Raw genomic sequence first — 27,143 nt, 5'->3', positions numbered from 1 at the left:
TGTTAGGCTTCACAGCCTTTTCCAGAGAGCCTGCTAATCTACTGAATCTTCTGTCTGTGAGGTGGGAAAAGAGAAAGGAAAAGGAACTATCATGTGCTTCTTGTTTTCCACTCCTGTGTCCCATTATCAAAGTCAGTCCTGTGAATTTTAACTCTGTCAAATTTCTAGGTTGTAACACCTGACCTCCAGGTAGCTTTTGGTAAAGCCAGTCTTTTTAGTCCCATTTGGCCAAGGAGTACTCACAGAGCCTCTTCCTACAGTGATTCATGAAATGGGGATCTTAAGACTGTAATAGGCGTGGCAGCAGCACCAATATCCAGAACTGTAAAATTACGGAAGTGACACAAGTCTTTGGCAAGGCTTTTCTGGTTAGAAAACATTAACAAAGAGCTGAGGTTTGAGAAAGAGAGACTGAGAACTTCTAGGATGTTCCATACCCTAAATCTGGTAGAAATCTGCACAAAACTTTCAAATGGTTTTTAAAAGAAAAGCTAGATAAAGAAAGTATGGTAAAATAGTAACAATTGTTGACTCTGGGGAAGATACACGTGCATGCACACACTCCAAACGTGTAATTTGAAATGTTCCATGCATCAAAGTTGAAAATAAACATAATTTCTGACAAAGGAAAGTGGCGAAAGTGAAATTAGAGCTCTTGAAAATATAGGGGATATATAGTATCAATCCACAAAGCATAACATGCTTTTTCTTTCAAACCTTTCAATGCCTTTTAATGCTTTTAAAACTATTTATAAAACATTGAAAACATGTCTTATTTAAAACCAATAGATGCTTTACTCTATTTTACTACAATTATTCCTATATCTGTGTATATGTACATAAAACGTTACCATCAAATTCTTCCAAGCCAATTTCAGCTACTTTATGGAGGCAATAGATGCCACTACATTTCAAAGTGAGTGGTAAAACAGATCACAACGAAAAATTTTATACAAAATTGTCACAACCCTGTTAAAAAAAAAAACTCAGCAGCATGGGGAGTATATAAGGATAGGATTTTTGAGCCTGGAGAGTTTGGAGGTTTTGAGGGGGAGTTGTTTGAAATATCTTGTGGATTGCTTTGGAAGGTAGGAGGGAGTGAACTGTCCTTCACCTCAAGTCAGCTGAGTAGGGTTTCTATGGAAATTTGTTCTGTGCAAGTAGTTGACACAGTATGAGATGTGACTCACTTCTTAGTGAACTGAAAATGGAGAGACTCGCTAGAGAAACCAGAATAGCAGATAAATAGGGCTACTTTCTGATAATGCGACCTGTGAGACACCATACAAATTTTTGGCTTGGAGTCACTTAAAAGTGATGTAATTCTGATCAAGAAGCTTCTGCAAGAGAGGAGACTGCAGCCAGCATTCGGCCTCATGTGAAGGCAAGATGACTTAATGTTAAGTCACTTTCAAATTTTGATTATTACATGGCAGTAGGCATTTTTAATTATTGAATTGGGCCAATTTTGCTTTTTAAAGTAACATATTATGTTAGAATGAGCAAAAGGCTCAATTGGCTTGTGCTTGTTATCATTTAAAGCTAAGAATTTATTTAGCATTTATGATTTTAAAGGGCAATGTAGGTCTAAAATAAAATATTTTTTATTACTGTATCTTTTAATTCATGTTGTTTAATAAGTCTTTTAAACAGACACAGAATTGTGACGTTAATTTAATAATTAAAGTGGCAACCTTTATACAGACATTTTTGCTTCTCTGAATTTTGTTTACCTAATTTTTAGTAATTACATATATAGAACCATAAAAAAATCTTAAATATTTGATTTTATTTTGAATCTTCTCAAAATAAATGCATATCCATAATATAGATATGTATTTATATAGTCTTATTTTTATGGGTTTAAATCATTATTTCAACATTTAAAATTATGGACATTTCTAGTTGCTTTTACATTTTATCAAAATCTTAAGGAATACTATTTTAATTATAACAGCTTTCCTTTTAGAAACTGCAGTCTACTTTTAGGATATTACTTCATGATTCTAGAAATGAAAGGATGGAACTGTCTGCTGCCTGTGTCTACAGAGAAGTTAGAGAAATCCACAGGAGTTGGACACAATGAGGTAGGAAGAAGTTAGGTGGGAATGGCAAGGCAGATGGAATCTAATGCCCTCCCTCCCTCCCTCCCTCCCTCTCTCCCTCTTTCCTTCTTTTCTCTTCTCTTTCTCCTTCTTTTTCTTTCTTTCTGAATTTTTTCCTTTATTTCTGAATTTTTTCCTTTCTTCCTTTTCTTTTGGGAGGAGTTACACTTAATATTGTAATAAAGCAGAGAGGCAAACTTCTGTTTGCATTCTGCCACTTGAAAAATGCCACCCTTTGTAACAATTAGCTCTAGCTGCAGTTCTGTTTGGTACATAGGCTTGTCTTTGTTCTACACTGAAAATTCTCACCAGGCTTTTCTCTTTAGATTGGAGTCTTGATTTCTCTTCTCATTTCTCTCCCAAGCCACTGATCTCTATCTGGTTTGAAATGTTCACAGGCAGATATCATATGGACTGGTTTCATGTCTTAAGGTATTCAGTGTCTTTCACCAGTTCTAATATATATATATATATATATATATACACACACACACACACACACACACACACACACACACAGACTTACTAATCAGGTTGTATAGTCATGGCATAGCATTTAATATTGTCAGCCCCAATTACTACATCTATATATCTATATAACAAGAATAAGTAACATTGGCTCTAAAATCTGTAATATATAACAAGGAGAGCACATGAGATATTGTAGGTAAGAAGATATTTAAACAACAAATCTCTATACAGGATTTTATTATAGTGAGTCCACCAGTGTTCAAAGACACATCATTAAAGCTTTAAATTACCTAAATTCAGAAAATTATTTTTAATGAACTGAATTTTAGACAAATATAACTTTTACAGTATCTATTGTTTCTAACTCTCTGAAGTAAAAAAAATATAACAAAATGCAATGTTGAAAGCAGTATAGTGAAAAGCATTTCAGGTCAATTAAGCTTTCTGTGTGAATAAAGAAACAGAAAAAATATTTAAAGTTAAATGACATCTACATATTTGAAGTCATAATGACTTCACAGGATCAAACTACCACAACATTAAGGCCATTTACAACAAAGGGCTGATGAGTCTACAATGTACACAAAACGGAGAAAATCTACTGATTTTTATCTCTACTTTTATAAATTGTAACCTCAGAAAACCTGTGATAAGAGGCTCAAAATTTTTGCTTTTCATTTTTGAAATATAATTAAGCTTCAGCCCTATTATTTCATGACAATGGAAAAGCCATTGATTGTGCTGCTTTTGAAATCCTGTATCACATTAGACACTTTCTAATAATGATGCCCTTGGCTTAAGAAAAAGCAGAGAAAATTGACTTGACCTAATTAAAAACTCTGACGATCTTCTCTATTATTTTTTCATACAACTTATTTGGGCCACATGCCAATTAAAGAATGAACATTTTAAAAATCTGTCAAATGGAGATAAAATAAAATGATATATGTTAAAATAACTCAGATTGTAAGAAGTGAGATTTGTCAGACTGCATAAAAATTTCTGAGCAGAATGCACATCAGTGAAGTTTCAAAATGAGACCACATTCATCTTTGTTAATCTCAAGTACCTTAGATCCAAGAAAAGGGCATGGCTGTGCCAAGAAAAGAGAGTCTGCAGAATAAAAGCATCTCTCTTCAAGCATAATTACTACAAACTTCAGTGGATGATGAAGAATCTCTTGTTACCTCAGTACCATCTTTCAATCTTCTTTCATTTTCTATTACAATGAAATAACCCCCATTATTATTTCTGAGTGAATCTGGAGCCATGAAACTACAGACAGCTGTTTTCAACTTGCAGTTTTCACTCTAAGTCAGAACTATTTGAATTCACACATATATTTGAGCAAGTCAACATATGAAATAAAGTTCAGTCTCCTGTTATGTCTTCAAAAACCTAACTAGATTCACTATTGCTTAACACATCAAAATCTATTTTCATGAAATCCCTGAAATCTATTTTTCTTTATTCATCTCTCTTTTACAATTATCTCCTTCTCCCCTGTGTTCTGTGGTTCTCCAGCACGTTGTATGTAATAGTTCAAAAGCTGCTGTTTTCCTGGTTTTGCGCATAATATTTTATGACAATGCATTTTTCTTCTGCCATTAATTCTTAGCCATGTAAATATGTATCCATTAGCTCTAACATTTGTTTTGTCTAATACTACTGCATGTTTATTTATATATGACTTCATACATGTAAATTATTTAATTGATAATTCATTTCCTTTTAATAAAATCATTTTCTATTCATATACTTAGAAAATATGAATAATTGTACAATGTTTTATTAATATGATCCAAAATTTTAATTGTCTTCAAAAAATTAGATTTTGCTAGCTTTACACAAAAGGTTTTCTACAGTATACCCCAAACTAAGCAAGTCTCCAATGGAAAGTTTGCTCTTATTCCACAATCCTGCTAAAATAAATTTTCCCCATACCCAGGAATCCTCCTTTGGCTATCTGCCTCAGTGCCTTTGTTCATGACATTGTCTTTTATCTAGGTTTTGATGATCTCTGAAGGTCAAATAGCCAACCTTCAGAATTCATTGTTAATAGTTCCTCCATAATTTACTTTTTTCCTATCTATCCCTAGTTGGGACAAAAAATAATTTCTCAAGAATTCCTTTAAAATACAAGTTTATTGGTACCTTTTTGTAAGATAGCACAAGCTTTCATAATTCCTTATACATATTAGATATTTGAGTATTAGCTGTCCATGTATATATTTAAGTGAACAGAGATTATTTTATAATCTGCACAACTATGGTAAAGAATTTGGTTTTTGTAATGGAAAATATGGCTGTGTAATCTGCTAAACTCAGGAGGACTAAATATGTGGGAAAAATAATTCTACAAAAAGGTTAATTGGCTTAGTAGAAGAAAATCACCAAAGCACTGGGCAAAGTCGGGGAATGGAAAAGTAATACTCATGAAAATAAGACTGACTTGGACATTAAAAAAAAAATAGTCTTTTGAACATTAAACAACTTTCTTAATAGAAAATAATTTGGTTTTTCTAGAAAACATTATAAAATTGCCTGCACATACACATGCACATAAAGTATATCCATATTACTAAAAATAAGGTGAACAAATGGTATTTTGAGTTACTGATAACGCTCAGGTTTTTGGGTCAGTGCAACAGCAGATGAATAGTAATAAGCTATACAAAGACCTTCAGAAAACCTATATATATTAGCATATAAAACAAATCTTTAAAACAAGAGGTTAATGAAAATGCAGTGAATATAGTTATTATTAAACCTAGAAAAGAATTATTATTGAGTAGATAACAACAAACATACCTTGAACTTTGGGTGAACCTCCTCCAACAGTGATTAGTGAATATAATAGAAATAAAAGGAAGAATAAAGAGATGCTTTACAAAACAGTAAACTTATGGTGCTCATTTCCAGCGAAATAATTATGTAAGCTAAAAATAAAATAATTCACTAAATGCTTGTACTTACCTTAGTGCAAAAATTTACACATGACAATAGAGCATTATGCATGTCTTATTATTACATATCTTTTCACTTAATATATTTGCTCACATTTTCTCTTTTCCACTAGTGTGAAAGCCCAGTGTCCAGTAAAGCGGCTCATTAAAAGTTTGATAAATCAATGAATACATGAATGAATCAAACATTGGGAATTTTTATGTAAATGTCATATTCTTAAAGAAAGCACAAAAACTAAGAATAATAACCTTGAAAAAAATGTCAACTGAAACACTTTAGTTTGAAAAACTTTTTAATAAGAATATTCGACTGTGTGAACAGTACATCAGACCAAGAATTATATTATTTTACAGTCATTATAGCACAGCAATATGTTTATGATACTAACCATAAACAACTAATCTACCAAAATGACTGCACTCATGTGTATCAGCAGATTATCGGCACAGTTGGACCCAACAAAGAAATTCTTGCAGTTTCATTGTGTGTCAAAAGTCAAAATAAGCTTTTCAGATAATTGTTGGTTACATGGCTTAGCATAGTTGGAATATTGGACTAATAATGCCAAAGCAAATGTTAAGAATTCAAGGTAGTTAAATTATTTCTCTTTACCTTCCCTACAATAAACTAAATACTTTTACCCCTTTGTTCTGTACTCTAAAAATACCAAATTCACTTTTGATTAATGTGGTCAATAAACAAGAGTTAATAAATTAATCATCTTAAATCCTTTATAAATGTGAATAAAAATGATACGGCCATGCATAAAGACTAACGCCTGTAATCCCAACACTTCGGGAGTTCTGAGAGGCTGAGGTGGGCAAGTTGTTCTTTGCAAGGAGTTCAAGATGAGCCTGGGCAATATGTTGAAACTCCATTACTAAAAAAAAAAAAGAAAAAAAAATATATATACCTGGGTGTGGTGGCATGCACCTGTAGTTCCAGCTACTCAAGAGGCTGAGGTGAGAGGATCAACTGAGCTGTGGGAGGTCAAGATTGCAGTGAGCCATGATCACAACATTGCACTCCAGCCTGGGTGACAATGAGACTCTGTCTCAGAAAATAAAATTACTCAGTGTATTTTTTTTCTTGATTATTGATAAAAAGGAAGAATTGTTGAGTTCCTTTATTATGCTGTAATTAAAAAGACATTATAAAATTCCTATAACATTTCATAAAATGTCAAGTTTAAATGATATTGAACAAAGGAAGAATATCATATGAAGGTAGAAATATTGTTGAACTAAATTTTTCCCTACTTATAGGTAAAACTGATATAAAGAATATAGGCCAGGCTCTGTGGTGCATGCCTGTAATCCCAACACTTTGGGAGGCCAAGATGAGAGGATCACTTGAAGATAGGAGTTTGAGACCATTCTGGGCTACACAGTGAGTGCCTGTCTCTATAAAAAATTTAAAAATTTGTTAGTGTGGTAGCATGCACCTGCAGTTCTGTAGTTCTATCTACTCAGAAAGCTGAGGAAGGATAATGGCTTGAGCTTAAGAGGTCGAGGCTTTAGTGAGCCATGACTGCATCACTGCACTTCAACACACTGACATTATGTCTCTTAAAAACAAACAGACAAAAAACCTAAGAACAACAAAAAGGAATCCAATGGCACAGATTATATATCTCACGGTAAGCAAACAAAAGCAAATAAACTAATATAAACACATCAAAATTGATTATTTTTCTTTAACTTTGGGAACTATTGGGAGACAGCGGCAGTAGGGTCACTTAAGGTCAGGAGTTCAAAACCAACCTGGCAGACATGGTGAAACCCTGTCTCTACCAAAAGTACAAGAATTAGAAGGGCATGGTGGTGTGCACCAGTAATCCCAGCCATTTGGGAACCTGAGGTGGGAGACTGGCTTGAACCTGGGAGGTGAAAGTTGCAGTGAGCCAAGTTTGCACCACTGCAGTCCAGCCTGGGTGGCAGACTAAGAGTCTGTTTGAAAAAAAAATCGGAGCTAGAAGAAACTTATAAATGCACACATAGCCGATTGCTTTGATTTCTTTGTTAAAATTAAAAGTGGCATTTTTCAATCATCATAAATTATAAGTGTGTTTTTCCAAGGTATGCTGAAGGACAAAATACTATATATAATCTTAGTGAATTCAGTTGTGGGACACACATTTAAGAAATGGAGTACACGAAAATATAAGTGCATAGATGGCGTATCTGTTTTTAGATTGCTCGGTGAGATTTAGGATATTACATTAATCGTTACAGCTAAAATATACATAAAGTTTTCTAATTTGTAAAAATCAACTGTATATATTGTTGTGTTTATGTCACTGTTGTTTTTGTTTTTCATTTTTTTACATACGGGTTTCTGTGAAAGTGAACTAGAATTTTTAGTAGAATCTTTCCAGATTTCCATTCATAATTTAGGCTTTCAAATTGAGGGCAGTGTAGTAAGTTAATGATACAAATCCTTACTAGAACAATTAATTACTAACTGAATGAGTTAAAAACTTTAAGAATGGCCTGAGAAGACAATAAGTTAGTTAGAACCTTAAATACATTAAACAGATTCAACCCTATAATTCTCCTTAACATGCACATTCAGAAACCAGAATCAGAGGAGAAATTTCATACATGCAGATGAGCACTTGTGAGCAACTCACAAAATAAATGCTATTTAGTTTGAAAAGCCTTGTGATTTGGGAACCAATCTGCTAGATAGATGCCAAATTAACTGATAATTGCCCTAGCCTGAAACTAGCCATACTGTCTGGTACTGATAAGTACTTGAAAAATAACATTTTCATAATTGCATGAATCTCTATTAAATGAAATAAACCTGTAAAAATCATAGAAACACCAAAAACCAAACATATTGTTAATGCAAATTACTCCTTTGTTAGCGAATAATATATTTTTTTAACATTGCTTAAAGCGATTCAGTTGAAAAGCTAAATCCACATTTATACTGCATGTTACGCTTGGATACAGTCTCTGTTCCTCACAGCCCATGCTTTACTCACACCAGGATGTTAAACTGTGACAGGGTGTGTGGGTAAAGGAGTTTACAAGATAAATCACTGTTAATCCTTGGCATCCACAATTATAATTGGTCTTGCTAAGAATCTGAGTAAAATCATTTATGGTAGTTTGTTTCCTCTCTGCCATTAAAGATTATGCCTTCTTCAGGATGCTTGTATAGTTAAATTCCATACGACCTTTGTGTCATATATTTGGCTCTTATTACTTATTATGAAAAAATGTATAGACTTCCTATTTATCTTCAGTTTTGGAGAAATTTATCAGAAATATGAGATTGTAAAATGAACTAATTACTAATCAGCTATAGAATATCTTATGGGCATATATTTGCAAACTAGAGAACCAGAAATGAATTATAAGTTCTTATAGTTTAGAAAAAACACAGTTATTAAGAATTTTTAGTGGCTTGTTCCCACATTTTTCTTATATAGCTTCATTATGTTATTCTAGTACCCAACATTTTCTTTTTCTCTTGAATTGAATAATTGATTTTAAATTTAGAATAATAAATGCAAGCTAATTTGTTTGAATACAAGAGAATTTATCTACAAGAATGTATACAAAAATTTTGTTTACAGAAAGTACCATTTAAAAATGTACATAAATATATATTTGGTGGTGGAGCAGAGAGATGTCGTCACTTTCCTTGTTTGGACAGATCCAGAGATAGTTACATAATGTGTTTTCATTAACTTACAACATAAAATTAGTTTGAAACTCGAACTTTGTTAACTCAAATAAATTAAGCTATGTAATTTCTATAGCTATCAAGTAAATATATTACATGGTGTAACAATAATGGGATTGTGAATATTCTAATAGTAAATTCTGGATTTGAGTTCAGTCATCATCAGAGTAAAAAGAAAGCATGGCACACCCTGAGGTGATTCTCTCCCATTCTTTTTTCCCAAAAACCAAAAAAAAAAAAAAAAAAAAAAAAAAACCACACACTTGTAAAAACTTATGTAAAGTTGACGGTATTAGCAATTTATTCTATGTTGCTGCTCTTACTTTTTCACAAAGATGGCCTATGATTCCCCATGTAATCATTCAATATATAACCTTGGCTAACTTGTCTCAGTAAATCTTCAGAAATGAAATAAACATTTCACTAGCAAAACTATATTTCTCTATGAAAGCCTACTTTGGTTTCCATGTTTTCCAGGCAGTCAGAAGTTAACTGCTATTGTCCAATGCTACAATCTGCTGCTATCTATGAAAAGGTATAGACAGAAAAGACTAGGAATATGAGGAGAAAGAAGTGAAACCTAAGATTTCAACTCTGTGATGCTAAAAAAAATGAGCGTTTTGTTGTTTAGTATCTAATAAACATTTTGAATCTAGTGATTCATGATAATCACCATGGAAGGTGACTATCCATGGTAATAATTCTATGGAAAGTATTACAAAGGGAAGGGACACATATAAAATCATTTGTTGAGCTTTTAAAATATTGATAGCTACACTTCCCCTGGATTGTCAAATCCAGATCCCCTGGGTGCAAAAGAGTAAAGAGGTGTGTACTAAGATCCCATTCCATGATTACACATTTGTCCATTTTCTTTTTAGTTTTACGAAATTCTGTTTTTCTACATCATGAAGGTAAGGTAGTGTGTGTGTGTGTGTGTGTGTGTGTGTGTGTGTGTGTGTGTTGAATACCTCTAATTGATTGCCTATTTATTATTATGTAATATACTTTATTTCCTGCATTGAAATTTACCATATCTAACAATAGTATATTCACACCAGCTTTCTTTCAGTGTAGAATTTTTAATGCTGTATGCATTTCTAAACTTTCTATTTTTATATGTAATTTGACTTTTTAATTGACAAAAAATGCATATATTTATCCTATACAGTCTGAGGTTTTGAAATACATATATATATGTATATTGTGAAATGGGTCAGTAGAACTACATGCATTACCATATGCATTATCTCACATACTTACTTTTTGTGGCAAGAACACTTAAAACCTCTTTTTAGCAATTTTCAAAATAAAACACATTATTATTAGCTATAGTAACCATGTTGTACAATAGAGCTCTTGAATTTACTCCTTCTATCTAACTGAAATTTTATATTCTTTGACCATCGTCTCCCTGACTCCCCAACATCTCCCCAGTTCCCAACCCCTGGTAACCACCATTCTACTCTCTGCTTCTATGAGTTCAAACTTTTTTAAATTCCATATAGAACTGAGAAAATGTATTATTTATCTTTCTGTCCATGTCTTATTTTACTTAGAAAAATTCACTGCAGGTTAGCTTCTCCCTCTACCAATCTTTCTTTCTTTGCTTGCTCTCAAATGTTCTTCCTGAGAACACTTCCAAGAAAACTTCTTACAAGCGAAACTCCCTCAGGAGGTAATATACATTAAGACAACCATTACTGTAGAATTTAAAAGTAAAGTTGATGTAAAGGTATTTAATTTCATTTAAAAAAAATTTCCCATTGAGCAGAGATTGTGCCACTACACTCCAGCCTGGTGCCTGGCGACACAGTGAGACTCTGTCTCGAAAAAAAAAGAAACAATTTTCAAGAGTTCTTGGCCTCTATATCTTAGATTATTTTCTTTAAGTAATATATAGAGAATTTAAAAAATTTTGTCATTTAATTAAGTCTGAAAATCTTGATTTTAACATTACAAATGGAATATTTAGTTCATTTATACTTAAATTACTGGCATATTAAGGTTTGTATCTACCACCTTACAATTTGTTTCCTATGTGGCCCAGCTGTTTTCTGTTACTTTTCTTCTATATCATCTTCTTTTGCAAAAATAAAATATTTTTATTATTACATTTCCTTTCTTAATATTTTATTTTCACTTTCCCTAGGTTATCAAATTACAGGTGGTGTGTTAGTCTGTTTTAATGCTGCTGATAAAGACATACCCGAGACTGGGAAAAAAAAAGGTTTAATTGACTTACAGTGTCATATGACTGGGGAGGTCTCATAATCATGGTGGGGGCTAAAGGCACTTATTACAAGTCCCCAAAATCCGTTGTAAAATGTTTATGATTTTGAATTCCTGTTCTAGAATTGTTATAGTTTTAGGTCTCAGATTTAAGTACGCAATCTATTTTGAGTTGATTTTTATATAAGATGAGAATTGAGGATCCAGTTTTTTTTCTCCTCCATGTGGCTAGCCAATTATCCAAGCACCGATTGTTGAAAAGGATGTCCTTTTCCCGCTTTATATTTTTGTTTGCTTTGTTGAAGATCAGTTGGCTGTAATTATTTGGGTTTATTTCTGAGTTCTGTATTCTGTTGCAATGGTCTATATGCCTATTTTTATACCAGCACTATGCTGTTTTGGTGACTATGGCATTATAGTATAGTTTGAAAGGCAGCGTGATGCCTCCAGATTTGTTCTTTTTGCAAGTCTTTCTTTGGCTATGTGAGCTCTTTTTTAGTTTTATACGAACTTAAGAATTGTTTTTACTAATTCTGTGAAAAATGATGGTGATATTTTGATGGAGAGTGCATTGAATTTTCAGATTGCTTTTGGCACTATAGTCATTTTCACAATATTGATTCTAACCATCCATAATCATGGAGTGTGTTTCCATTTGTTTGTGTTGTCTATCATTTCTTTCCACAGTGTTGTGTACTCTTTCAGTCTGTTTGATATAGGTATTTAGGGCCACGAACATCCTTCAAGCACCACCTTTGCTGTATGTCAGAGGTTTTGATAGATTGTGTCAGTATTGTCATTCAGTTTAAAAAGAATTTTTATTTTCATCTTGATATCATTTTTGACCCAATGCTCATTCAGGAGCAGGTTACTTAATTTCCATGCATTTACATGGTTTCGAAGGTTCTTTTTGGAGTTAATTTCCAATTTTATTCCACTATGGTCTGAAAGGGTGCTTAATGTTTCAATTTTCTTAAAGTTATTAAGGCTCAATTTATGGCCTATTATATGGTCTGTCTTGGAAAAATTTCCATGCATTTTTTAATAGAATGTGTATTCTTTGGTTGTTGGATAAAATGTTCTGTATACATCTGTTCTATATATACAAATGTTCTGTATATATCTCTTAAGTTCATTTGTACCAAGGTATAATTTAAATTCATTGTTTGTTGATTTTCTATCTTGATGATCTGTCTAGTGGAGTATTGAAGTTCACCAGTATTATTGTGTTATTGTCTATCTCATTTCTTCGGTCTATTAGTAATTGTTTTATACTTTTGGGAGCTCCAGTGTTAGGTACATGTATGTTTAGGATTGTGATATTTTCCTGTAGGACAAAGCCATTTACCATTACATAATGTCTCTCTTTGTCTTTTATAACTGCTGCTGCTTAAAGTTTTTTTAATCTAAGAATAGTTACCACTGCTTGCTTTTGCTGTCCATTTTCGTAAAATTCCTTTTTTTACCCCTTTAAGTTTATGTGAGTCCTTATGTGGTAGATGAGTCTCCTGAGAGCAGCAGATAGTTGGTTGGTGAGTTCTTTTCCATTCTGCAGTTCTGTAACTTTTCAGGGGGCATTTGGGCCATTTACATTCAGTGTTCATATTGAGATGTGAGGTAGCATTACATTCATCATGTATTTCTTGCCTGTGTACCTTGCTTTTTGTTTTTGCTTTTTAACATGTATTTTTGTTTTATAGGTCCTATGTGATCTATACTTTAAAAAGGTTCTGTTTTGATGTGTTTCTAGGATTTGTTTCAATCCTTAGAGCTCTTTTTAGCAGTTTTTGTAGTGGTGGCTTGGTAGTGGCAAATTCTCTCCACATTTGTCTGTCTAGAAAAGACTGTATCTTTCCTTCATGTATGATGTTTAGTTACACTAGATACAAAATTCTTGGCTGAAAAGGTTTTATTTCTGAAGAAGCTGAAGATAGGGCTCCAATCTAGCTTGTAGAGCTTCAGCTGATAGTTCTGCTGTTAATCTGATAGGTTTTCCTTTCTAAGTTACCTGGTGCATTTGTCTCACAGCTCTGAAGATCCTTTCCTTTAAATTAACTTTAGATAACCTGATGACAATGTGCCTAAGCAATGGTATTTTTTTGGTGAATTTTGCAGGTGTTCTCTGTGCTTCTTGTGTTTGGATGTCTATGTCTCTAGCAAGGCTGATGTAGTTTTTCTCGATTATTCCTCCAAATATGTTTTCCAAATAGATTTCTCATCTTCCTCAAGAATACCAATTATTTTTAGGTTTGGTCATTTAATATAATCCCAGACTTCTTGGATGCTTTGTTAATATTTTCTTATTATTTTTTCTTTGTCTTTGTTGGATTGGGTCAATTAAAGGCCTTGTCTTTGAGCTCTGAATTTCTTTTTCTGCTTGGTCAATTCTATTGCTGAGACTTTCCAGAGCATTTTGCAGTTCTATAAGTGTGTCCAATGTTTCGTGAAGTTTTAATTGTTTTTTCTTTATGCTATCTATTTCCTTGAATTTTTCTTTCTTTACTTCTTATATCATTTTTTGGATTTCCTTGCATTGGGCTTTGCCTTTCTATGGTGCCTCCCTGATTAGCTTAATAACTAACCTCCTAGATTCTTCTTTAGGTAAATCAGGGATTTCTTCTTGGTTTGGTTCCATTGCCGATGAGCTAGTATGATTTTGGGGGTGTGTTAAAGAGCCTTGTTTTGTCATATTACCAGAGTTGGTTTTCTGGTTCCTTCTCATTGGAGTAGGCTCTGTCAAAGGGAAGGTCTGGGGCTGAAGGCTGTTGTTCAGATTCTTTTGTCTTTCAGGGTGTTCCTTTGATGTAGTACTCTCCCCCGTTTCCCATGGATGTGACTTCTTGTGAGCCAAGGTGCAATGGTTATTATCTCTGTTGTAGGTCCAGCCACCAAGTAAGTCTACATGGCTCCAGGCTGGTACTGGGGTTTGTCTGCAGAGTCCTGTGATGTGAACCATCTATGGGTCTCTCAGCTGTGGATACTAGCACCTGTTTCAGTGGAGGTGGCAGGGGGTAAAATGGACTCTGTGAGGGTTCTTAGCTTTGGTGATTTAATGTTATATTTTTATGCTGGTTGGCCTCCTGTTAAGAGATGGCACTTTCCAGAGAACATCAGCTGTGGTAGTATGGAGAGGAATCAGCAGTGTGTGGGGCCCTAGAACTCTCAAAAGTATATGCCCTTTGTCTTCAGCTACCAGGTGGAAAAGGAAAGCCCTTTAGGTGAGGGCAGGGCTATGTGTATCTGAGCCCAGACTCTCCTTGGGAGGGTCTTGCTGTGGCTGCTGTGGGTAATAGGGGTGAGGTTCCCAGACCAATGGAGTTATGTGTCAAGGAGGATTATGGCTGCTTCTGCTGAGTCATGCATGTTGTAAGGGAAGTGGGGGAAATCCGGCAGTCACAGGACTTATGCAACTCCCACACAATCCAAAGGGCTGGTCTCTCTCATACTATGCCTCCCCAACAGTCCTGAGTCTGTTTCCAGGCAGCGGGGTAGTAAAGCTTGAGAACTTGCCTCAGGCTACCTGCCTCCTAGCTTGGAAAGAACAGGGCTTTGGGTCTTCCCTGCCTGTGGAGTCTGCACATTGGATTCATGCCCTCCCCTGAGTTCTGGCCAGAAATCTTCTCTTCCAGTTCAAATTGTTATAAAGTTCAGCTGGAGATTTCCTTCTCCCTGTGGCATATTTCCCTGTGTCTCTGGTTGCCCTCCCAAAGGGTACCTGTGATGCCAGGCAGGAATGCAGTTCTTAAGGACCCAGCAAGCTCCCAGGGCCTTTCCCGCTGCTTCCTCTACTCCTAGATTTTGCTCAGCTCTCTAAATTGACTCAGCTCCAAGTAAGGTAAGAAACTTATCCTGCAAACTAGACCTTCATTTTCCCCAGTATGTCTGTGTGTTTGGGAGCCGAAGGTGTTCCTTTCCCACTTGCACAATTTGGGCACTCAGACTATTTGGGGCATCTCCCAGATCCTGCAAGAGCAGTCTGCTTGCTTTAGAGGATCTGTGGGTCCTCTCAGGATTCCTGGTTTGCTTTTCTAGTTGTTCTGAAGCTAAATTTCTCTATGAAAACCTCCACACACTGCTCCGTCTGTCTGAGTCTGACCTGCAATCCAGTCCTGCCTCCTATCCACCAGGATCTACATTTTTTGTTAGCTAGTTTTGTATTCTTTTGTTTTCATTTTTTATATACCCTAGAGTTCACAGCATGCATCATTGAATTATCACAGTTAAATATCTGTTGGTACTTCTAACAATTAACAAAAACATTAAGATTGTTGAATATTTTGACTCCATTTGCTTCTTTCTGTTTTTTATCATTATAATTTTTATGATACATAGATTTTAGCACCCATAAGACATGATTTTTATTATTGTATAAACTTAAAATACATTTATATTAAGTTTCTAGTGTCTTTATTCTGATTCACTTCTTTTGTTTTATTGTTGGGAATCAAATCATGTTCCTTATTCTAATAAATTTCCTCAGTTCCTGTTAGTGAGATGCTCCTAGTGACAAATTTGAGGAGGCACAAGAAAAGAGTAAATACCTATACATCACCTTCACTTCCGAATTTTAGTTCGGCAGTTATCTTAATGTGTATAACCTCTTGAAGGTGATTTTCTTTTGGGATGTTTACTAGGAAGTTTTCTTAGGAGGAATAATTGAAAGGAAGCAAGTTGGAGGAATTGCCTTCGCCAATTCAACAGGGCCTCTGGTGCCATTGAGTCATCCCTAGTTGAGACAAATAAAATGCATATTTGTTCACCCCATTAACTAGTTCTTGACTGTGGGCTATTCTTGCTGAGGTAGTAAAAGCTTGGGTAACACAGCTAACCTTAGCTGGAGGCATTTTTATGAAGACCCAAATGTGAACTCACAGCATTCCTGGGGAATTGGGAACCTTAGTTCTAAATGGATAATAAGAACTTCAGTCTAGTTGGGGACTCCATCCAGACAGTGTTACACAATATTTACTCAGCAGCTGCTTTTAGGAATTCAGTGGTGGTGTTCCATTGTCTTCCAGTTTCCATTGTTTTGTTGAGATATTAGCTATAAGTCTTATCACTGTTTTTTTTAATGCAATGTGGGTTTTCCTCAAGCTGCTTTATTCAGTTTAGGAATAATTGGGATTTTTAAGTGTGTGGCTTTATTACTGTCATTATCTTTTGAAAATTGTTAATTATTTCTTCTTTTTCTTGAAACACTTCTTTTTTTTGACTTCCTCCTTATGGAACTCCTATTCATAATATTTTGTGATGTTTCATACATCTCTTAAATTCCTTTCTCGATTTTCTAAACAGTTTTCTTTTCTTTTCCTTTTTTTTTTTTTTTTTTTTTTTTTTTTTTTTTTTTGCTTTTATGCTTCAGTATGGATATTTTCTAGTGAGCTGTCTTCAAGCTTAGGAACCTTGTCTTCAATTGTGTCATTATAAAGTTAAACCCATTTATTTAGTTCTTAATTGTATTATTGTTGTATTTTTCCTTTCTGTAATATTGTCTTTATTCTGGTTAAGTCTCCATCTTTTTATCTTCAATAATATATGGTTCTTTTTAATTGTCATGTATTATGCATGACAAATTGTAGTTATCCCAAATGATGTTTTCTTCCTCCAGAAAAAAAAGTTATTTCTGATTCTGACAGGATGGAACAAGTTTATTTCAATGTAATCATGGGTAGAATTAATTCAGAGTTGACTTCCTTATTTATAAGGTATCTCAATTTAATTCTGTGTCACCTTGTCTTTGAGTGTAAGAAGCCCTCCAGAGATCCCAGCAGAAATTGTTCATTAGAGTTTTTACTAGGGTCACTCATCCTTGTCATAGAGAAAACTACAACTGATGTATAATACTAAGGTGCTTGCTAATAAATGGACATAATACATTAAGAACAGCCTTTGGAGTTAATTTCCTGAGTGACTCATAATTTTTAACTGTATCCCAAAGGGATAGTCAAGGCTTAACAACAAAATGTGTCAGTCTGACATGTTTTGAGGTTGAAAGGTGTGTCCTCTGCCTTGGTGTTTGGGACAAGCTCATACACAAACCACATTATTTGAGAATCTTTCCAATGTGTATTTGCCAATATAATCACTGTCACTTTAATTATTTCTCACAATACACTTGTTTAAAATGTTTTAATAGCCATAAAACAATTACTCTTCAGGGACAATCACATCACAGGGGCAAGCAATGCCCCTCTTCATCTCCATCAAAATATAAGCTCTTGAATCTCACTGTAGCCCTGTATTGGTGCCTCTCACTTTAACTATGGGCCTGTGAATTTATTAACTTTTGTTGTTAGCTTATCATGCTTGTTAACTCTGTCAAATAATGTCATTTAAGAAACAACCACATCTGTGTTTGTGGATGTAACAACAACAACAACAACAAAAAACTATTCTTGCGTATTATCTTCAAGTCTGGTTGGTTTTGTTTATTTCAGGATGAGTTTGGCTGCAAGGTTGTTCTCCTTGGGCAGTTTGATGAGTGGGCTATGGCAGCTCCAGACCCCATGTCTCTTCTTTGTGAACTAGCAGACTGACTATCTAGGGCATGTTATTTTTATAATGATATTTGAGTTGCAAGAGAGCAAGTCTGAATGTGTATGATGATTTAATTTCTATTATCATAACTGCACACTGTCAGTTCTGTCTCCTTCCATGCCTAATGCCAGTCACATGGCCAGACCAAAGTCAAAGAGTGAGAAATTAAACTTTATCTTATTAGTAGGAAGAACTGAAAAATAATAACTTAACAAAAGTTGTGAACTCCAGGAAAATTAAGAAATCAGGGACAGTATTATTATTGTATTATAAGTCTACCACATCTTTTCCCATCCCCCTATAGTTCTTATTTCTTTCATTTACTTGAAGAAACTGGAGCTAATTTAGCACTCAAGCAATAAATGGCACTTTGGATCTCTTTTACATGTATAGAGTATCAACGAAATGGGCTTATAGCCCATATTCCATGAAAATATTAGGGGATAATTTTAATATAAAATAGGATTTGTAACTAGAAGATTGTTTTCTTATTCTCCCAATGAAAATAATTCTCATTTTTCTGTATTATAACAAATCATATATACTAATCATATATTTAGTTTCCAAATGTTGCTATCAATTTTCAGATGAAAAGAGTTTCAGCATGCCTAGCAATTGCATTTTTATTTTAGATGCCACATGCATATTTAATACTCTAATTTCAAGTCAATTAAAATTCTTCAACATGACATGGCACTTTGCCCTCACATATGTGTGAATGTGAGGGATACATGTTTGTATGCATATTTTCCTCATATTTATCATATCACCAACCAAATATACTGAGTTTTTCCTGAGTTAGAGAAATCATGCTAGCTACTACAGATACATCAAGCCATGGTGAAACAGAAGGTCATAAAATAGAAGGCCCCCTTGAGCATCTTGATCTCCAAACATAATTTCAGCAATAAAACTATTGAAACAAGCACTTCAGTTAAATGCTGTAATATCATTATTCCTTAGAAGTAATACAAATGATGCACTTAAATTGAATGACTCTTTTAAATGATCTGCAAAGAAAAAATATTTAAAATTTTAAATATTGTTGCACCACAAAATAAAAATATTTAATATTATAAATAGTGCTCATTTAATATTTCAGAGCTCACTCTCTTTGTTGCATATTAAAAACATGTGGCATTACTTTTACTTTAAACTCGGCATAAAATTTAACTATATCTTTCTGATATTTTATCTTCTTTGTCAGTGTAAATTTCCCTTATTCAGATAAACCAACTGAAAAAGTATGCATATTTTCTCAGTTTAACTGAGAAACTAAATATGGAAATACAATCAACCCTCTCCTATTTGGGTTATTTTAAAGCAACTGTAAAATATTGAATTAATAAAGAGGAAAAACGATGATAATATTCTTGATTCTGAAGACTTTCTAAATTTCTGCATATACATTAAAACATTGAGGTTGTATATGGTGGCTCAAGTCTGTAATCCCAGCGTTTTGGGAGGCCAAGGTGGGTGAATCACTTGAAGTCAGGAGTTCAAGACCAGCCTTAACCAGTGTGGTGAAACCCTGTCTCTACTAAAAATACAAAAAAATTCACTGGGCATGGTGGCATGCACGTATAATCCCAGCTATTTGGGAGGCTGATGTAAGAGAATCTCATTAATCCAGGAGAGGGAGGTTGCAGAGAGCTGAGATTGTGCCACTGCACTCCAGCCTGGGTGGCAGAGTGAGATTCCATCTTAAAACAAAAAAAAAATTGAATGTGAAATGTATGAAAATCTAATTACAGAACACAATTTTAAAAACACTCTTCTCTTTAATACGTTTTGTGTAGTAGATTATATTTAGAAGACAATTTCCTTATGTTTATCCCTTTATTAATTTTATCGTTCATTCAGCAATTCTGCAACATGGTGTTAATAAAAGCAAAGATGATTAATTCAATTAGCTCTAGAGGACATATCTATAGAATACATATTATTTCATATTTATAGAATGCATATTATTTTATATTTATATTTATTCATTTTTTATCTCTTTCATCTCTTTCAATATGCAAGTGGCTACATGGATGGTTTTCATATTACATTCTATTATTTTTTAACTCCATTAGCCAGAGACAATTTAGCTGATATTAATTTTAGAAAATATAAATACTATACTAGGGCTTCCAGTGCTTTCTTTGGATGCATTTTTGAAGCCCTGAATCATAGATACTGTTTCTGTAATTCACAACTTCAGGACAACTGTCTTAAGAGTCTTCATACAAGTGTTGTATGTGATTATATACATATGCCAAATACAGATAGAGAATATTAATCTGTGAGATAGCTGACATAAAATTCAAATCCAATTAAGATTATTTCTTGTTTCTATTCAAGAAATAAACATCTTCAATTAGATAAAAATAGATTATTTGGCACTTCAATTGATTTATATCACTTTCATTGCTTAATATGTTATGAATTTATTATTTCTAATAAAAAAACAAATAGACTGAATTGTTAACCAAGCTACCACATGCTTAAATGAGTATATTTAGCATCAAATATTTTGAGTTTAAAGTATATATACAGTATATACCATTTTATTATTAACTTAAAATCTGTGGTATAATACTGTTAATTTTCTTCAGAGATGATAATATTAAAGTTCAAAGTAAACATCCCCAATTTATGCAACTGGCAAGTGGAAAATCAGAATTTAAACTCAGATTTCTTTAAGCCTGACAACAGGCTGTAAACTATGCACTATGTAACTTTCATCTAACAAACACATGTGTGGGCAGGAACTCAAATCATAATGGAATGTGTTTCTAATAGGAACTTTAAACTGATTTCATTTTCACAACTACCTTTCCAGGAGCTATTTCCATCACCAACATGAGGAATGCAAGTGTGTAAGATATTAAAGAACTTGTCCACATGAGCTAATAGAAGAAACATATAATAGACATGGGTCTTCTAGCTACAAGGTATGTATATTTTCCAAAAATTTGTGCTTCTTGTTATCTGTCCTATTTATAAGATGGGAAACAGTATATTCTTCCCAAGTTAGAGACAAATTAGATAGCTGGCACTCCTTCAAACAAATTACATATTTTTAACTTTTTCTCCCCAATAACATTATTATCACAGTGTATGGTAAAAAGGTCTTGGAATGGAAGAGATAGGGCTTAACTGAGATACCACAGATTATTTATAAACTTTCACTTATTAAGGACATTTTATTTGTTTGCAGTTAGGGGCTATTTTAAATACATCTTCCTCCATGAGCAATTATGCACAGGTTTCTGAGTGTATATAAGCCTTAAATTCTACGGAATAAATCCCAGGAATGAAATTTCTGGTGTACATTTAGTTTTTCAGAAACTTTCAAACTATTTTCTAGAGAGACAATACCGTTTTATATCCGCACCAGCAATGTATGAGTGGTATAGTTTGTTTGCATTCTCACAAGGTTTTGGTAGTGTTACTATTTTATATTTTAAGCTATTCTATAGATATACAGTGGTATCTCATTGTAGTTTTGTGTTTTCCTAATGGCTAGTACTATTAAACACCTTTTCATATGTTTATTTGCCATACTGTATCCTATTTAGTGACATGTCTGTGCCTTTTGCCCGTTTTCTAATTGAATTGTGTTACTGTTAAATTTTGCCAATTCCTTATAAATGCTAGAAATGAGTCTTTTGTTGAATACGTGGTTTTCAGATATTTTTCAAAGTCTGTATCTTGTCTTTACATACTCATAAGAGGATCATTCAAAGATCAAATGTTTTTAGTTGCAGTCCCATTTACAAATTTGTTTTATAGGCATCATGTTTTTGTTCTATGTCTACCAACTTTCCATCAAGCCAAAGTCCAAATATGTTTTCCCATATTTTCTTCTAAAAGTTTTTTAATTGTATGCTTTATATTCATGATTTATTTTTATTTTTGATCTAAAATCTATTGGTGGTTACTTATATTTTGACCTATGGATGCCCAACTGCTTCATCTCTATATTACTCGTAGTCTTTTGTTTCTCTCTATGTTTGGTTTTAAATAATTTCTATTGCTATGCCTTCCAGTTTTCTAATCTTTTCATCAGCAATGTTTATTCTGCCATTAAACCCGTTCACTAGGTTTTTATTTAGGCTTTTTAGTTTTCATCTCTGTAGGCTGTATTTGAGTCATTTTCGCATCTTTCATGTGACTACTTTACATGATCAATCTTTCTTGTAGCTCTTGAACATATAGTATAAGCATAACTATTTCAATATCAAAGAATTATACAATCTGTTTTAATTCTGGTGTTTGGGGATTTTCTTTTTCTCCTCATTAACAATTGTGATTTCCTGCTTCTTCACAGGACTGGTGTGCTACAATAGTTTACTCTAAAAGGCCTGGAAATGGTCTGAGCTGTTTAAGGAGATGTATTGTAGTAACTCCTGGACAAAGCTTGAAACATCCTGATGATTTTGTTTAATAACTCTGGGTCATAACCAAATTCCAAGAGGTGTTTTGTTGTTATTATTTATATCATTGGATTTTAACATGCTTAGCAACATTATATTTTGGTAAATCATAAATTAATTGTATATACCTCCTTTTGCCAAGATCCTTAGGGATTGAAGTTGGTAGGAGTAGAACTTGGCCAGCAGAATACCAAAAGCCTTAAGTGGAGACTATTTTGGACTTCTTGGATCTGAGGCATTCTATGCATGTGGTGGTGATTCTCACAGAGAAGGAAAGTGCTTTCTCTATAGAGGGAAGACAATTCAATCCTTCTTGCAGAATTTTATTGGGAGCTAGCTCTTAGCTGTAATGCATATTCTTGCTTTAATGCTAATGCTATATTTTATGCTTTTCTTGCAGTAAATTCAAAACGTAAGCATTGTTATTTTGGGTCTGATGAATCTTCTTTCATAATTGAAGTCTGATTTACTACGAGTGTTAGAAAACGGGTAATTTTTATCAAATGCCAGATGTTAAAATTTTACCTTGCTGGGTGCTGGATATTTTTATGTTTCTATTAATATTCATGAGATATTTTTCAGGGATACAGTGATTTTATATAAAACCATGTGATCTTTTTTGGTTATTGCTATAAGCTTTTCAGGCAGGACCAAAGAATTATTTAGATTAGGACTAAATTTGTATCCCCTACTAAAGCAAAACTATACAGAGTACTTCACTTATAAGTTATGAATTTTGTTTTACTTCAGCTGTTCCAAAACACACTCTGCCCTGCCCTGCATGAGACCTGAGAATTGTTCTTTCTAATTTTTTCAAGTAAATTCTTTCCCCGTCTTTGGTATTTTCCTCATGTGTGTGTCCTCATCAGTAGTCATTCAAGTCATTCAAAGGCTTGAGCCAGAGTATCTGCAGAACTTTAGAGAAATTTCTCTCTCTCTGGGTGTGTGTGTGTGTGTGTGTGTGTGTGTGTGCATGCATGTGCATGTATGTCTATGTCTATGTGTATAGCTCTTTCCTCTCCACTATTTTGTCCCAACTACTCCAGGCACCTTGGCCTCCCCAGGTTCCCAGATCTATCTCCTCAATTCATGCATATTCTGCTTAAATTCCTGCTCCGCATACAACAATGTGAAAACTTCCCTGGGGAGTAGGTTGGAACATCATTCAGAGTTCACTCTCCTTTGTTTCCTGATATCCAGTAAAATTTATTGATTTAATATTTCTTCTTTTTTTTCCCTCAGATATGTGAGTAAATCTGATTTTGATTACCCTGAATTGGCTGGAAATAAAAGTCTCTGAACGAGGTTTCTTCACATTTTATGTAAGAACAGTTAGGAACACATTAGATCTATCTATCCTCTCTGTTATGACATTTAAGAATTTAGGCAGCGTAGAAAATAAATAAAAAATTTAAAAAGTAGAATGTTCATAGAAATCAATCACTGTCTAAGCTGTGTCCTTCTATGACCCAGTCTTTATGAGTCACATGGGCTACCTGTGTACTTGAGTAGCTCTCCTAGAACAGACTTCCCATTATAGTGTTTGACTTCTGGGCAAACATTGGCATATAGTAGTTGCCGGAATAAATATAAGCTTCATTGGTGAATTAGTGAATTAATTCAATTAGAGATTATAGACCCACATGGGAATCACGGAGTGACATATACAATTACATACAAGTAAATATGACAAATATTCTTCATGTTATAGATTTCAAGAAGTAAGAAATCTTCACAAAGATAATTTTGTTGCTGAAAAGTTTACTTTTGGATTTACATATCACAAAATTTTCTAGTTTTATCTCTACAAGAAAGTTTTTAAGTTTTATCAGTAATGTCAAGGATGCCCGAAGCCTTTCTAGTGTGTGTGTGTGTCTGTGTGTGTGTGTGTGTCTGTGTGTGTGTGTGTGTGTGTGTGTGTGTGTGTAGAGAGGGAGAGGAACAGAGGGACAGAGGTAGAGGGACAGAGGTAGAAGGACATAACAGAAGTAAATATTGTCCTGGTCAGGAGTTTGGTTAATTCCTTACAGCTCTATGTTAGAGGGAAAAAAAATACCAGTGGGCCTCTCAGCATGTCAGACCATTGGGTTGCTTCCAAAGCAATTAATTCTCAGTAGGGTGTAAGTGAATTCATTAAAATAGAGAATTGTTATTGCCACTGAGGATTTGTGGGAAGGTTCAGATCTTTTAGAAGAGTAACAGCTGAATGAGCAAGTAAAGCCAATTGTAACTTTTCTAGTTTCTCAGTTATAATTCAAGTTGATTCAGGGTGATATACAATTATGGTAAAGGGTAACAATTGTTTTATCTTTACAACAGAGTTGAATCACTGTAGCTTATATGTATATTTGTAGGAGTCTTTCATTAATTGATGCCATAGATTAAATCGGAGAGACAAATGAAATAGATCAATTTTTTTAATAGGCTAAGTCTGAAGCAAGAAATGACTTTACCACAAGTTGCCTTTGAATCCTCATACTTTTGAGATGAGCTCTAAATAGGAGTGAGTTTTGTTTACAGGAGTAAATGTGGGAATAACTAAGGAACTCTGTGTATGTATACTGACAAGTGGGTGGGTAAAAAAGTCCCAGTCAGCTTCCATGTAAACTAGAACCTATTTCTGTCACTTCCACTTTTCAGCAGTGGTCCTAAACTTCAGTGATGAAGTTAAAGATGATGAAAAGATATGTGTCATTGGAGGGTCTGATTCTAATAGCACACTGACCTCTCCTTTAAATCATTAAAATATTGCCTGTTATGGAATCAGTGCTTGTGTCTACCTAAAATTCTTATGTTGAAACCCTATCCTCTAATTTGATGGTATAAGGTGGGGTCTTTGAGAGGTAATTCAAATTACATGAACTCATGAGGGTGGAGCCCTCATGAATGGGATTAGTTAGCATCCTTATAAAGTTTTTGGAGAGCTTTCTCTCTCTGCCATGTGAAGTTACAAGGAAATGATAGCCGTCTATGAATGAGGAAGCAGGCCCTCAACAGACACCAAATCTGCTGATGCCTTGATCTTGAATTTCCTGGCTTCCAGAAGTGTGAAGAAATAAATTGTTGTTTAAGCCACCCAGTATATGTATTTTGTTATAGTAGCCTGAACAGGCTAAGATATTGCCAAAAGGTATCCATGTATATTTTTACACATGATTAATATTAATTTTTATGTAAATATAACTAGTTTTAATTTATAAGTAAAATCTCAATTGTTATGTGATGGCAATTTATATTTGATCCAGCAGTTATGCATATTTAATACTTTATTGACATCATAGGTGGTATAAAATATTTAATATTATCTTACATATTTGCTTATATATGACTGCACAGATGCATTCAAAATTATGAAGAAATTCCATGTATGTTGAGATCATGGGGTATTTGTCTTTATTTGTCATGAAGTACTTGTGATGTGCTTTAATTAACATGATGTAATCTTGGCTTATTCAGGTTGTGGCAAATGACAGGATTCTATTCTTTGTGTATATATACCACATTTTCTTTACTCATTCAACCATTGTTGGACACTTAGGTTAAAAAAAAAAGTTGATATCATAGAATCAGAGATTAGTAGTTTCCAGATACTGGGGAGGGGATGCAGAAGAAGAGAATGGGGAGAGGGTGGCCAGAGACTACAAAGTTACCATTAATGGGAGGAATAAATTATGGTGCTCTATTGCACAGCGGAGTGACTATGGATAACAATAGCTAGAAGACAGGCTTTTGAATGTTATCACCAAGGAAAAATGATAAATGCATAAGGTGAACAATACTACTGATTGGATTAATATACAACATAGATATGCACCAAAGCATCAAATTGTAGCCCATAAATATGTGTAGTTAAAATGTGTTCATTAAAAAATACATGCATACATAATTATTTTAAATTATGGAAAATAAGATATCTTATTTAGGATTTTACATTTAAACACTGAATGTGTTTATAATTTAGAAATGTAGAATCTGCCATGCAACGTGATAATGCATTTAACCTTCAATCATACCTCCTTTATTTATGGTAGTATAGCACTCAGGTAAGAAATATATATATATGGCCAGGCATGGTGGCTCACGCCTGTAATCCCAGCACTTTGGAAGGCCTAGGCAGGCAGATCACTTGAGTTCAGGAATTCAAGGCTACCCCCTAGGCTGAGGCAAGACAATTGCTTAAACCTGGGAGATGAAGGTTGCAGTGAGACGAAATCATGGCCCTGCACCCCAGCCTGGGCAACAGAGCGAGACTTCAGCTCTCTCTCTCTCTCTCTCTCTCTGTCTCTGTCTCTCTCTCTCTCTATATATATATATATATATATATATTTAGAGACATATATATATATATGTCTCAAGGAGTATTTCATGTGTATATGAAATACATATATATATATTTCAAGGAGTGCAAATGTGGTTCTAGAAAAAGCTTCCAATTATATTATTCTCTTTAAAATAGTGTGTAGATAAATATGGATTAGACAGGTCTTCCCTCAGTGTCTAGGTGAAGACTGGTAACCTTTTTGCCACTATCACTGCAATAATTAGTTAGTCCTAAAGGGCTTGTTAATCCACTTTGATGGCTCAAGGTAAAATTGCTATGTGAATGCAGAATTTATTTTCAGTCTTTACTTACTCTTTTTTCCATTCCGTGATCTCCCCAAGACACCCAGTGGTCTTATGTTACTGTTCTCACCTGGCACCCTGGAGG

The 27,143-nt window shown here is 34.0% G+C and overlaps 2 long non-coding RNA genes across 2 annotated transcripts in view; one reads left to right on the top strand and one right to left on the bottom strand.

The window, feature by feature from the left end:
* LOC118151440 (uncharacterized) overlaps positions 1–27,143 on the bottom strand; it is a 287,479-nt gene that overhangs the window by 87,024 nt on the left and 173,312 nt on the right. The window lies entirely within an intron of this gene.
* On the top strand, positions 1,189–25,509 carry LOC118151441 (uncharacterized). The gene is made up of 3 exons (XR_004739754.3): positions 1,189–2,087; positions 20,839–20,950; positions 22,330–25,509. It is a non-coding gene; the product is annotated as an uncharacterized LOC118151441 (long non-coding RNA).

The sequence above is a fragment of the Callithrix jacchus genome, chromosome 2 (genome assembly GCF_049354715.1).
Source record: "Callithrix jacchus isolate 240 chromosome 2, calJac240_pri, whole genome shotgun sequence".
Lineage (NCBI taxonomy): Eukaryota > Metazoa > Chordata > Mammalia > Primates > Cebidae > Callithrix > Callithrix jacchus.
Note: the sequence above shows the minus strand (reverse complement) of the source record. Positions and strands in the feature narration are given on the sequence as shown.